The sequence below is a fragment of the Gallus gallus genome, chromosome 4 (assembly GCF_016699485.2).
Source record: "Gallus gallus isolate bGalGal1 chromosome 4, bGalGal1.mat.broiler.GRCg7b, whole genome shotgun sequence".
In the NCBI taxonomy this organism is placed as follows: Eukaryota; Metazoa; Chordata; class Aves; order Galliformes; family Phasianidae; genus Gallus; species Gallus gallus.
Genome location: NC_052535.1, coordinates 20,561,222 through 20,574,146, shown reverse-complemented (window position 1 = coordinate 20,574,146; position 12,925 = coordinate 20,561,222). Strand labels below are relative to the sequence as shown.

The 12,925-nt window shown below is 37.1% G+C and overlaps 1 long non-coding RNA gene across 2 annotated transcripts in view; it reads right to left on the bottom strand.

Moving 5' to 3' along the window:
* LOC107053206 overlaps window positions 1–12,925 on the bottom strand; it is a 105,733-nt gene that overhangs the window by 28,824 nt on the left and 63,984 nt on the right. For both annotated transcript variants that reach the window (XR_003074882.3, XR_006939272.1), the window contains exon 4: window positions 7,211–7,357. This is a non-coding gene — a long non-coding RNA (uncharacterized LOC107053206). The remainder of the gene's footprint in view (window positions 1–7,210; window positions 7,358–12,925) is intronic.

The window sequence follows — 12,925 nt, the reverse complement described above, 5'->3', positions numbered from 1 at the left end:
GCCGTTCCTCCTCAGATCTTTCTGAGCTGCACCATCCCTTACTCAAATACTCACTTAGTTCCTCAGGATCCTACAGGTGTTCAAGAGTGAAATCCCATGACACTGGGGGTCCCCACACTTCTATTCTTTTTCCTAAACCTCTCCATATTCCCCGCCACTCCACATTCTCTGGTTCTGGGGAAAGCTTTCTCCACTTAATGTAAAATCCTATCATAGAGAATACATTCAGAGAGACTGATAGCACAGTACCTAAACTGGCATTCCGAACATGCATAAGAAACTGAGAAAAGAGCACCTGGAAACCAGTACAAATATCATGTTGTCTTTTAAATCAGTCAGGATGTATAGGAACCAGGCAGGTATCTCCATCAGTGCCCTTAACTGGTTATACGTATATGCAACTATGACACTGAACATGAGGAACTTAAAAAGGAACCAATACGTTCCAAAGAACGTAATGGTCCTCAGTCCTCTATACAATATTCTTAAAATGAAGTAGAGATCCATAGCTGCCCACATCCTCCACCAATAATTGTCACAGAGATATCTCTAGATCCGAGTCTGTGATAGGGGCACAAAAGCCCAGAAAAGAGACAGAGGAGAGAGGGGAAAAAAAACCGCCCCACCTTTTGCAGCACGGCCAGCCTGGGCAGGCTGTGCACTCCAGGAGAGGGGGAAGGGTAGGGAGACAGTAGATGGGTCTGAGAAAAACGAACAAACAAACAAAAAAAAAACCAACAACAACAATCTGAGGAGGAACAGTAATTTACTAAATCCAACAAAATCAAACAAAATAAGAGAGAAAAGAGTATCCAAAATTTGAGGCCTTACACTAGTAGACTGCAGGGAAGCACGTGCTTTCCTCAGCGACAAACCAAGACAGATAACGAGTGGCTTGCCGTCCTGCCAGGAGCTCCACCTTTCTTATTCTGCGTGTCAGGTCCTCTGCGAATGCGGCTCCTTCCCTCCCCTCCCCTCTGAGAACCCAAAATGCCCAAAAAAGGCAGTCCACAGAACCAGAACATTAACTCTTTAACTCCCACTGTTTTACATGATGCTCTGATGTGGAATACCGACAAAAATCACAAAACCACAACAGGGAAACAGCTTTAAGGCTCTGCTTTACTCTGCTGTAAGAGACTCTAAGTCAGATCACTTTTTTTCCAGTATCTTGAGGTGATGAGGGAAATAGATCCTGGGATTTGTACGTGCATGTGGTAACCATTAACCCCGTGCAGCCTTAGTGCCTTGAGAGCAGTGAACTGGTATGTTCTAACCTATGCCTATACCTCCCAGAATGGTACAACTTCCATGGAACTAGTTCAGCCTATCAAAAAATTAACTGTGAATTCAAAGACTAATAATCCAGTAATTCAGAATCAGAAGGATCTGAGCAAAAGCTGGTTGTGTGGGTGAGCTACCAGGCTTTGTTTGATGTGTTTCCATCTTCCCTGCCTGGATGTGTCTGGCACCAAGTATGCTTTCTGTGCCATGCTTCAGTCTCTTTTCCTAGTCCTGGAAGTCACTGTTACTTGCCTGCTCACGCCTGCTTGGCCAGCATTTGCTCTAGAAGACAAAAGCCCTAAGGTTGCTGATACTGCATCCTGCCCTCTTCTTTTGCCAGCAGCGGAACTGTGCAGGAAGTAAACTAAACTGGCATCCTTCCTTGATTGTTGAAGTTTTAGTGAGCACTGCAACAGAAACTTCAGAGATTGACACTTGTCATCAAATGCAGTTTGACCACTCAGGCTCCTGTCATCAAAACCTGTCCTGTCATGTGCTGTGAAATGAACGTTCAGTGTCTGTATCTGTAACCAAAAACAACTGAGACAGGAAATGGCCAAGGAAAGAACAGGAAACACAGGCCATTCTTTTTGCTAAAAGCTAATCAATTTGAATGCATTTTTTCACTATGAGAATAACAGTAAAATGTTTACAATTCTGTCTGATGCATGTTGATGTAGTGGGAAGCTATTTTTCTAAGGCAATGAAGAGAGTGAGAGACAGAAATGCAATGAGTAGTAACTACACAACATATGTACAGTAAACTAGGTACAGTTCTTTTTATTTGCTTGCATGAAAACCAGTTCTGCACATGTTTTCTGATGAGAGGTGAGAGAAGCATGTATATCTCAGCATTTGAAAACAAATGCCTGCATTGAAATTCTACTTGATCTTCTTCCATATTGTTTCTTAATGCTAATATTTGGGAGATTGCTAGAAAGAAAACTGAAAACAATTCTAATTGCCTCATATGTCTTATTTATGTTACTGGTTTCTGAGAGACTATAGACATTTGTACTTTATTTGCATACTCCTTGAGGGAGGCCATTCTTTTCCCACAGTCTAATTATTTTCCTATGTCCTTGCTCTTCACCTGTCATGAAGCATACTTAGGTAACGTAAGAGGTTCTTATCTTGATACAGAGAGCCACGCTGTTTTCCTCACCGAATGTACTAATTGGAAGTTAAAATGTTTCATGGAAATAGCTCAGTTCTGATGTGATTATGGATAGTCTTCATTCCTGCTAAGTAACTTCTTTCTTTTCACGCTAACTCGATCCTATCTGTTTTTTTTTTTCCTAGCCTTGCAGAGCACATTAAGTGAAAAGAGAACTCCAGATCTAGGATAAACTAATCTATGCTATAAGTACAATGTTCTTGCCAGATATGGCTCCTTGTATTTGTCCAGTGTGTGATGAATGTTCTAAGAATTTGGGTCAGTAGGAATCCTAGCAGTGTGGTTAACTTTGGACTTTCCTGGTTGCCTTTTTTGGTGGTGTTCTATCTATTAGTTACATACTACTGAAACACAAAAGATGACCTTTTTTTTGAAAACAAACAAACAAAAAAAAAAAAAAACCAACTACAGGCTGTCTCCAATGTTTGGTATTTGTTTTCATTTTAAGCAGTTATGGGTGATTTGAAAGAGAATCATTTGTAAGAGATGAGGTGGCAAAGGACTCAGAAATTGCATTAGCTTATTTACCATCCTACTGTAGTAAAAACACAGGAACAAAGTTTCTCAGAGAAGAACACTTGAGTATTTCTTTGGAAAACCTTTACTCTGTTCCCAGTTGTTTTTCTAAACTTAGAATAAATATCTGCCACATCATCTCTGTATGTATTGGTTAGGGTAAACAGTCATGCCACTGATTATCATCTTTAAGATCGATCACAAACTGCATAATGATGCTGTATGAACAATCCCTAAACAGTATTCTTGCAGCCAGTGACTTGGCAAATGTATTCACGTCTGAGAATTAGCTAGTTCATTTCATTTAGTGCTCACTCTCAAGACAGCTAACAACTGGTCAGAGGACCACACTCCTTTGCTCTTTTTCAGATTTTACAACTCTGCCTTACTTCCTTTCAAAAAAGAAAAAAGAAAAAAAAAAAAAAAAAAAGGCTTAGTCAGCATACACTTCGTTCTTTTCTCAACAACTAGTACATTGAAAAAGAAGAGGCACAGCACTGAATGTCTAATGTTGCAAGTAAAGGAACATATCTGAGTGAAGAACAGCAAGAAAGGTAAGACAAATGATGTCAACAAAGCTGGGAGTTAAAAAAAAAAAATAATAATTGAAGAATAGGTGTTCAATGAAAGTTTGAAGACCAACAGCTGACAGCAGCCTGTATGCCTCAATTCATAATAAAATAGTCACATTCTAAAAGGCTAAGGTTTAGCATGGTAACTAGACACCCTTCCTGTCCCTAGACTCCTTTTCCCTCCCTCCCACAACACCTACACATTAGAAATGTCTGCCATTCTGCCATTTATTGCTTTTTGAAAGATTAATGGGCTTCTTTTTGCAGAAGATAAGTTGTTTTTTCCTAGAGTGATTTTTTTTTAAAGGCTGAAATGGTATAAAAACAGACATTGTGTATTTGTTATTTAACTTACTGGTGAACAAACACAATGTCTGAGCAATAGTCTGAAAATAATACTTCATTTTTGTAGAGTACCTTGTCTAGGTTCCACTGCCCAACAGTCATAGAGATTACATTCCCTGTGTAGCCCATTACTGAGATGGGATTTGATAAGGAAGATAGTAATGAGTCTCCTGAGTGTAGGAAAAGTTTTATATAGGATTTTCTCCAAAATCTTATGGTTCAAGATGTGCCGGTACTATAAGTTACTTTGCACTTGAGTCCTGACATTGTAATGCATAGAGCAGGACCCTTCTCTCCAAATTGGCTTCCCTAGGCATGGAAATAAATTAAAAAAAAAAAAAAAAAAAAAAAAAAAAAAAAAAAAAAAAAAAAAAAAAAAAAAAAAAAAAAAAGGAGAAGCCCAGCAATGTTTGAAGTACTTAAATGGGGGAAGCTAGCCAAACAGGGGAAAAGATTCTTTTCCAGCTCCTGCTGTTGAGTCCAAATCAGTATCATTACTTGGCCTTGCTTGAGAAAGGGTCATTTATTGTTGCTATTTTAATGAGACTATCTGGCTATCTACTTCATTTTACTACTTCGAATGCTTTTCCAAATCCAAAGGGGAAGTTACAGTTGCTTTATCCTGCTACTTTTGACACAGTCCTTGAGTCACACTTGCTCGTGCTTTAGGTTTCTTGTTTTTCCTACTACTTGTTCAAATTCACAGCCCCAAGTAGCATTTCTAGATGGCCAGTTACAGAATTTATTTATTTATTTAAGCATGCCTTATCTAAGTATAGATAAAAGCTCAGCTCCTATTTGTAAGTGGATCACACATTATTCCATCATTTAGTAAACACTTTGTTTAAAAACTTCTGAGCCTTAACCCCAAACTTCACCCTCCATCTTTCCTTACATATACTGCTTTCTATATTCTTTTCTCTTCCACTTCCTGAAATACACTTCACAAATAAAAGTTGGCTTTTTTGGTGCTGACAACAGTGGTTTGAACTGTCTTCCATTTCTTATTCTTTGTGTTATATTTTAATACTTCCAGTACACAGTGTAACTACTTACTTTGATATGTGCATTATTTGTCTCTCTTGTTCCAGTACCACTAGTTCTAATCCCCCCAGGAGCTTGTAGTGCACTTGAATGTGCTTGAAGTGCTTTCTTTTGGCACAGGATGCTGGGCTGTACTCACTTTCTGGGGCCCTGCCTCTAATCATCCAGTTCATTCTTTCCTTGTGGCTTTGGGATCAACTGCTCACTTCATCCCTCAGATGTTCAGTTCTTGAAAGTAACAGTAACAATTAATTAAAATAAATAGGTACTCTGTTAGAGCTCTGGTTACCCACACCCATAGGTTAAGGAGAGTCTTCTTAACTGGTGAGTCCTGCCTGTAAATGAGGAATGTGGATCTCTAAGAGTTCATATTCTGGGCCAAGTGAATATTGAGCATGTTACCATTGTATTGCAAGATAATACAATGGACAAAGAACAATTTTGTAGTTCTTTACGCCTGTGCTTTTACAAATATAATTTTCCTGGTACATTAGCGAAGATCACAAATACAAAATCAACTAAATTTGATATAAAAGTATTGAGTTGCTGTGAGTTGAAACTGTCTTTAACACATACATATAAAGTTTGATCTTGGAAACTGAATGCACAGATGTCGGTCCAAAGATGCTATACAAAAAGCAGAGAAAAAGAAAGTTGAGAATTCTCTCTTTGGTTCTCTTTTTTTTTAATAGAAAAAAGGCTAGCAGGTGATACATGCTAACTATGTTCATATGCAAAATTATTTTGATATTTGATAATACTAAAATATAATATAAATACATTTATAAATGTATTTCTTATGCCTCCACAGCAGAGTTTGCCTGCAGATGGCCAACAGGTCTAGTTGTGTGGGGAATACATCTCTGCCTTATCTGAACTGGACAAGATAACCATCCCTAAACAATTTTCAAACACAAAAAGTCATTAGCATTGCAGTGTGTAGATTCAATAGGTTCACTATTTAACATACCAATAAGCAACTGTGTACTTAGAAGTACTAATACAATTGAAAAATAAAAAAGTATTGTACCACTCAAAGCCACTTTGTTTATTTTTCTTTATCAAGTCTAGAAAGTTATTTTTATTATACTTACTCATTAGACACTACTAGTTTGTAATAAACACTATTTTAGGCTAAGCTGAAAAAGGAAACAAAATAGCAGCTGAGATGAAGTCTTGAAGATATTTCTTTGTGCCCTTGAAATGGCAGGTACTAAGACCTTTTGGAGCTAACCTTGGTTATGACATGCTGAGTCTTTATCTAAGAAGGCAGTTCTTCTATTTCTAAGGAGTTTATTTACATTGTTACAGAGTGCATTCAATTTCACAAGTAAGTGCAATAGCAGAAATTTGGATTGAAAACTTGAATGAAAATAGTTAATAAATGAGTAAATTACATATATATATATATATATATATACACACATTTGCTTATTCAAAAGAAAAGTGAGAAACAAGATTTAGGTGCCTAATGTGAGAATGAAATGGAATCCTAAACTGAAATTTTCCAAAACTTTATCCTGGAGTCTGAAATGCTGCAGTTCTTAGACCTCCCCTTCAAAGGTTTTTGACTGAATTTTGGCCTTAGAATGCTTCCAGATGCAACTTATTTTGCTAAGGACTGCCTTTTCCAATACAGGAGAAAACAAAGAGAAACAGAGCAGATGGTAAATTACAAATTACATACAACATAGACATTGAAGTTCAAAGCAGTAAAAACAGCAGAGATGTAAAAACAGTAACTAATCTTACTATTGTATTTAAGCAGCCAAGAGTCAACACACACCTGTATGTTTACTAACAAAGCTGAAATGAATGGGGAAACGTTCCATTATTAAGTACTGCTGAAAGCAGTGATACACTGATCTGTAAACTGTCTTGATTCATCCACAGATGATGTGACTTGGGTTTCATAAACAAGCTTTTCCTGAGGCTAACACCCTGAAAGTTTAACCAGTGCCTGTGAACAGATCACAGACAGTGTCATGCAAAAATCAGGATGGTGAGGCTATTCCATTTCTGCTCTTTGAGATGGTGTCTGTGTAGCAGGAAATGTTAGATGCATAGAGCCTGAGAAACAGCAAGCAATGAAACACTGAATTGTCATCCAGGAATGGTAGTAGTGTAAGTTCTTGTTTTCAATTCCTGCTCCAAAGAGTATATTACTTCAATGAAAATGAAGTGCTGACATAGTTTGGGATATGAGAATCAGAGGCAGCTATTCCCCATCCCAGACAAATGACAACAACTAAGATAGTAAATTGTCACATACCTTCTTATGGTCTTCGCTGGGTTTACTGAACAATGCATTTTTTGCACTCAGCAGACTGGTGCAGCTTTGTAACAGATAAAGGGGCAGAGTTTCCATTTTCCAGGACTGCTTGTGGCTTTTTGTTTACCCACTTGCTGGATGGTCAGCCTAGGCAAAATGCAGTTGAAGAACAGACTTTAATTCTCCCTTCAGAAATAATTTAGAGGATAAGCAGAGAGCATTCTGTGTTGTGAAAAAGAGACACCCAAGCCTAAGAGAACAGAAGGATTAGATGCAAATAAATAATGAGGACAGCTCATTAACTGACTATAGTAGGTTACTGTTTTGAAAACTAAAGGTTTGGATTTCATTTTAGTTACCCATGCTGTATGGAGGTCTAAAGTTATGCGCTGAAGCACAGTGGTACTTGTCAATGGATTACAACTTAGATGTCTTTTAATAATGTAAGGTACCATTCTCATACTGTTGAATAATCTGTATTTAGTATTGCATGATGCGAGTGTGGGAAAAAAAAAAAAAAGAAGAAGTTTAAGAATGAAATTTTGGGTACTGGGATGCTTTCTTTAAGCCTCTCCTAAAGAAATAAAAATTGGAGAAACCAGAGACTTTATATATGTCAAACAGTGCATTAAAATAAGTCTGAAAAAAACAACACCATGGTAAAGAGTCAGTACTAAAAATCTTCAGTACTACATGAGATTAGCTTTTTTTTTTTTTTTTTTTTTCTTCCCTCTAACTCCACTTTACAACAGCTCTTTGTATTCTGGCATTTTTCTTTACACACACGTGCACACCTTTGGCTCTACTCAGGAAAAGGGAGAATGTTTGAACAAACAACAGTATTTCCAAATAGTGCATTTAAAGAAAAATAAATGAGCTTACTAGTTAAAATGCAAGGTTAAGGATGATACATCTTCATACTGTTGTTACTGAAAATCCTGGCTCAAAGAACATATAAGCAAGATGACCTTGGCAAAAGTAGGAACAAAAACAAATTTAGCGCTTCTTTTTTTTTAAACTGTCATTGTAGATCTAGAATGCACAGATGAGATGCCAGAGGTGCATCTACTTGTCTGCCAATATAGTGTGTAGGGTACTGTACATTACATGGGCATGTATTACTGTCTTCTCTCCCAATAACTAAATAAGTGAAAAAGGACAAAGGCACAAAAACTGTTCAAAATAAGGAGGAAAAAAGTACTCAAAACCACTAACTCTTTTTTGCTCAAATAATTAGTCAATAGTTAAATTCTTCACCTTAGGAGCTAAGCATTTTCATCTGTAATCTTGAATAGAAAGCATATATCCTTTTACATTTCCCCTTTGATAAGGAACAGATGATACAGCAGCCATTTTCTATAATCACAGATCAATCTCTTTAAATCTAATGCTCTGGACTGAAAAACTCCCTCTCTTATCCTCTTTTTAATGGGGAGCTAAGCACTTTACTAAATTTCTCTTGCCTTTTCTGTGTGGTCCCAACTGCAGCATTCTAGCCCCCCTTTCTACACTGTCATAAGCAGTGCTGAGTCATTTACAGACAACCAGGAAGTACATATCTGCATGATAACATGTTCTCATTAACTTGTATAACTTCACAGATCTAAGAGCAGACAGCTATTGAAAACATAATTAGAAATTTACCTAATGACAGGCAGATGGCTATAACCATCTAGTTTATAAACAGATCCATGACGATAATCCATTTGAAATGATCTCCTGCTTCTTCAACTTTCAACCATATTACCATTCTGTTATTATGTCCAGATAGGGCACATATTGTACAGGTTTTACTTAGTAATCAACCATCACATGGAGCTTGTCAAATGAGATCAGACTTACCTGCAGGAATGGAGTCTCATCATTTCAAGTGGTAAATTAATTTAAGCTGCTTGACTGGAAACATAGCTGCCTACGTACTGAAAAGACAGACTCTAGGATTTCCAGCATAAGCAAGACCCAGGCTCTAGTGCACTGCACTGGACAGCCAGTAATGTACATGGTAAATACTGTAGGCCAGAACTGGTTTTAGATAAAGAACAAATGGAGGAGGAAAAAGAAAAAAAAAGAAAAAGAAAAAAGAAAAAAACAAACAACAACAACAACAAAAAAACCACTCTTTAAGCTTTCCTCTCTATGCTTTCACTTTTCAGTCCTAAAGTAAGCTAGAGCCTAGGGTGCAAAGCTGGAAGTAGAAGTGAGGGGCTTTTGAGACCTAAAGATTACATGTGCCTTAGCAAGATGAGGATCACAATTAATTTTTCTGGAGTTTTTTTTTTTCCTGAAAGGCACTGACTCTTCAGCATGGCCACAAAACACTGGTCTCTAAATGGAAGAAAGATTTGGAGCTTAGCAAGTTGGAAAGCATACAATTTTCAGTTGTCTTTTTTCCTCTTCCACTGATATGTCTGTAAGATAAAATTAATTCTAAACTAGCAGAGCTTCCCCCCCAACCCCACCAAAGTTCCATGTCAGTTGTCTGTGTTCTGAACTCCTTGTTTCAGGGAAATATAAGTTGTTTCCATTTGCCTAAGTATATTTACCACAAAAAGTTTAGTTGCAGTTTCCATGTTTTCAGTATCCTAGCCAAGACAGAACAGGCTGGCCATGGTTAGGTGGGATGAGGAGGCACGCACAAGCATTACCCTCACGTTTCTATCACTACGCATCTGATTCTGCCATCTGCATCTCTGCTGTTTTAACAAACAGATTATCTTCAGTTACCAAAATGTACAACTGTTTGTGCAGCAACAATGTACATAGATTATTTTTAGTTTAAACATGTGGCACTACTCATCATGCAGCTGTTTTCATGCATTAATGCATTGTGATACAAAACTCTAGCTGCAAGAACCCAAATTAATTGCAAGCAATGAGACATTTTGGACTGAAAACCTCTTTTGGCTACATTGAAATCGAGTTGTTGACTTTTCAAGCTAAAAGAGATATGAATCATGGAAAATATTTCATTCTTAACCCCTCAAAGTACCCAATATTGCTGAACTAATGCAAAATGCAGTTGTGTGTTGGCTTGGAAATTACAACTTCTCTGCCAAAGGGTAATTTAGACTATTCATCCAAGATTAGTTGCAAGTTTTTAAAACTGTAAATAAGTTCTTGTTCCTAAACAGCACAGGTTTTCAAAGCAGGGAGTATAACCCACAGCCTATAAAAGGAAAAGATTTTAAAGAAGAAATAGGATATTTGACTTCTGCATATTTGGAACATTTAATCACCCTCTTGGTTATATGGAATAAGTTAGACTGGCAGCTTTTTCTTCAACTCCTTTGTGAAAGTACATTTCTTTAATAGAGCCTCAGTGCTTTGTAGGATGATTTAAAAATCTAGTCCTGTTTCTTTTAGAGGCAACCATAGAATTCCTCTTTAGTTCAGCAGGGAAGAAGCCTGAAGATTCTGTAAGTGCCTAAAGATATGGCTCAAAACTTTTTCTCCCATTTGAACAATATACATATATTTCTTTTTGCATTCAGATTACAAGATATTAAGCAAACTAGTATATGCAAAAAAGGTAAAGTTAGAATTAAGAAGACAATTTTAATCTCTCTCTTTTTTTTTTTTTTTAGATGTGGAGGACTATATAAAATTTCAGCTGTTTTTAGGCATAAGCACGGGGAGAAAAAAGATTAAGGTATCAAATGTCTTTCTCAGCATTAATACTGCTATAAAGAAACAGCTGGAGAGTGAAAGAGTAATTTTTTGTGAGACCCAGGTCTCAGACAGATTTGGCTGGGCAGTTCAAGATGCTGGTGCTATGGAAGCACCTCATACTCTCCTTTTTGCTGTAGACAGCTGCCCACAGAAAATGTGAACATGCTCCTACGTCTGCCTTAAATAGCGTGATCATAGCACACATATAGACTCACTGTCAAAGTTGATTAATTACTCTTGCTGCCTATCACAGTATTCAATTATATATACTGTTCTACTGTCCCTACTGCAATGTTAGTTACTTGAGAAAAAAAAAAAAAAAAAGATAATTCAGGTCATAATAAAACAGCCACAAACATATGCACAAATGAAATACAATTATGCAAAATTCTCTGATGAACATTTCATTTCTACCTCTGAAACTTCTGTGAGTACATGTGGGAGTACGTAGCCTCATACACAATTTCAATAAAAAGCAGAAGGTAAAATAACCTCATCGAAGTCACAAAATCATCCTTGTTCTTCCTTATGTGCAAGGCTAATGATATGATTACTCATAGCATCCAGTTTCACACAGTCTAGCGCTCTTTCCTGATGGTTGTTGCTGAAAGTCTCTCTCAAATACTGACGCTACAGCTACCCTCACATTCATAGCCCCACACAGCTTTAATCCTGCTATTTTCAATAACTTAGCCTCTACCACTGCTTTGCATCTTTTGTGTAATGCTTAAAGTCATCTTCTACAGTTTGAGGCAGCTGTTGAGCAGATCAGAAACCAAAGAACAAGTGACACTTCAGTTTGTTCTGTTGTGCTTTTGTAGTGCTGGAAGAAAAGATGTGTATAAACAATTACCTATTCCATTCAGCCACCTACTTCATGCAACACCACCCACCCTGGCAGGAAAATGTTCTGCACTGACGAAATTTGTGTAGATGCGTATAGCCACACAAATGAAGAAAGGATTACCTGTAACAAACGTGGTCCTGAAGTTCATCATCAAAGCTGGTATGACACATGGTAATTTATCTCAGAGAAGGTATTCTCATTTTTCTAATCAGCACTGCATTGGCCCCCTAACTTCTGTTTCTAAAGAGACAAGTTTCCAAGAACATATTGTTAGATAACCTCTTTTACTGGGATGCAGGTTCTACGTCTGAAGTGTGGTATACTGGGCAGTAAATTCTAGACAACTCCTCTTAGATAGCAAAACTTCACTGAATGCTGAAGTTCCACAGAGAATCATTTTTCCAGCAGTTGCTGATGATCGCTATTGCAGGTTGTTTGTACCCTTTGTTAGTTTTTTCCACTTGCACATAGGTCTGGATGTTCAGACATGGTAATATAAATGAAGTGATGAAGCTTCTCCTTTTCCAGTTTAATATCACTTCTGACTTTGTGCAAGATCTTCACTGCAAGTCATTTGTAGTTGGGCAGTATATGACTAATGGCAGTATCATCATAGGAATATGAGCTAGAGATCCTAAGTTCAACTACAACATTAGTTGACAAGACACACAAGATAAACTTTTCACTGGGCTGACAGAGAATATCCTGGAACTTGATGTTACCAGCCAAACAGGAGGGTGAAGGGAAAAGAGGAAGCGCTGCATTTCCAGTACCAGTTCCTTCAGAATCTTCTTATCCTAGGAAACAGCCTTTTCTTTTTTTTTTTTTTCTCTCTTTTTTTTTTTTTTTCTGGTGATATTTGTATTATTATATTCTGTAAGCTCTTATTAATACTAGTGAGAAATGAGTTTTGAGCTGCCCTCAGGCATACTTATTCACAACTAATAGCACATGCTGAAATTATGTTCTGATAGTTATTCAGTTAGCTGTGCTTTGTGCCAAGCATTTACAGTCAGCATAAGAACTCTGGTAGTCTAATCTGTAATACTGTTTTTAAATGGGAAACCATAAAAATCCCTTTTTCTCTTTATTCTACGCATATGGTAGGAGTATTTTACTTGGATAGTAATCTCCTTACTCCTATTACCTTAAAAAAATATATTAAAAAAAAAAAAAGCTATTGAAAATATTCAAACCCT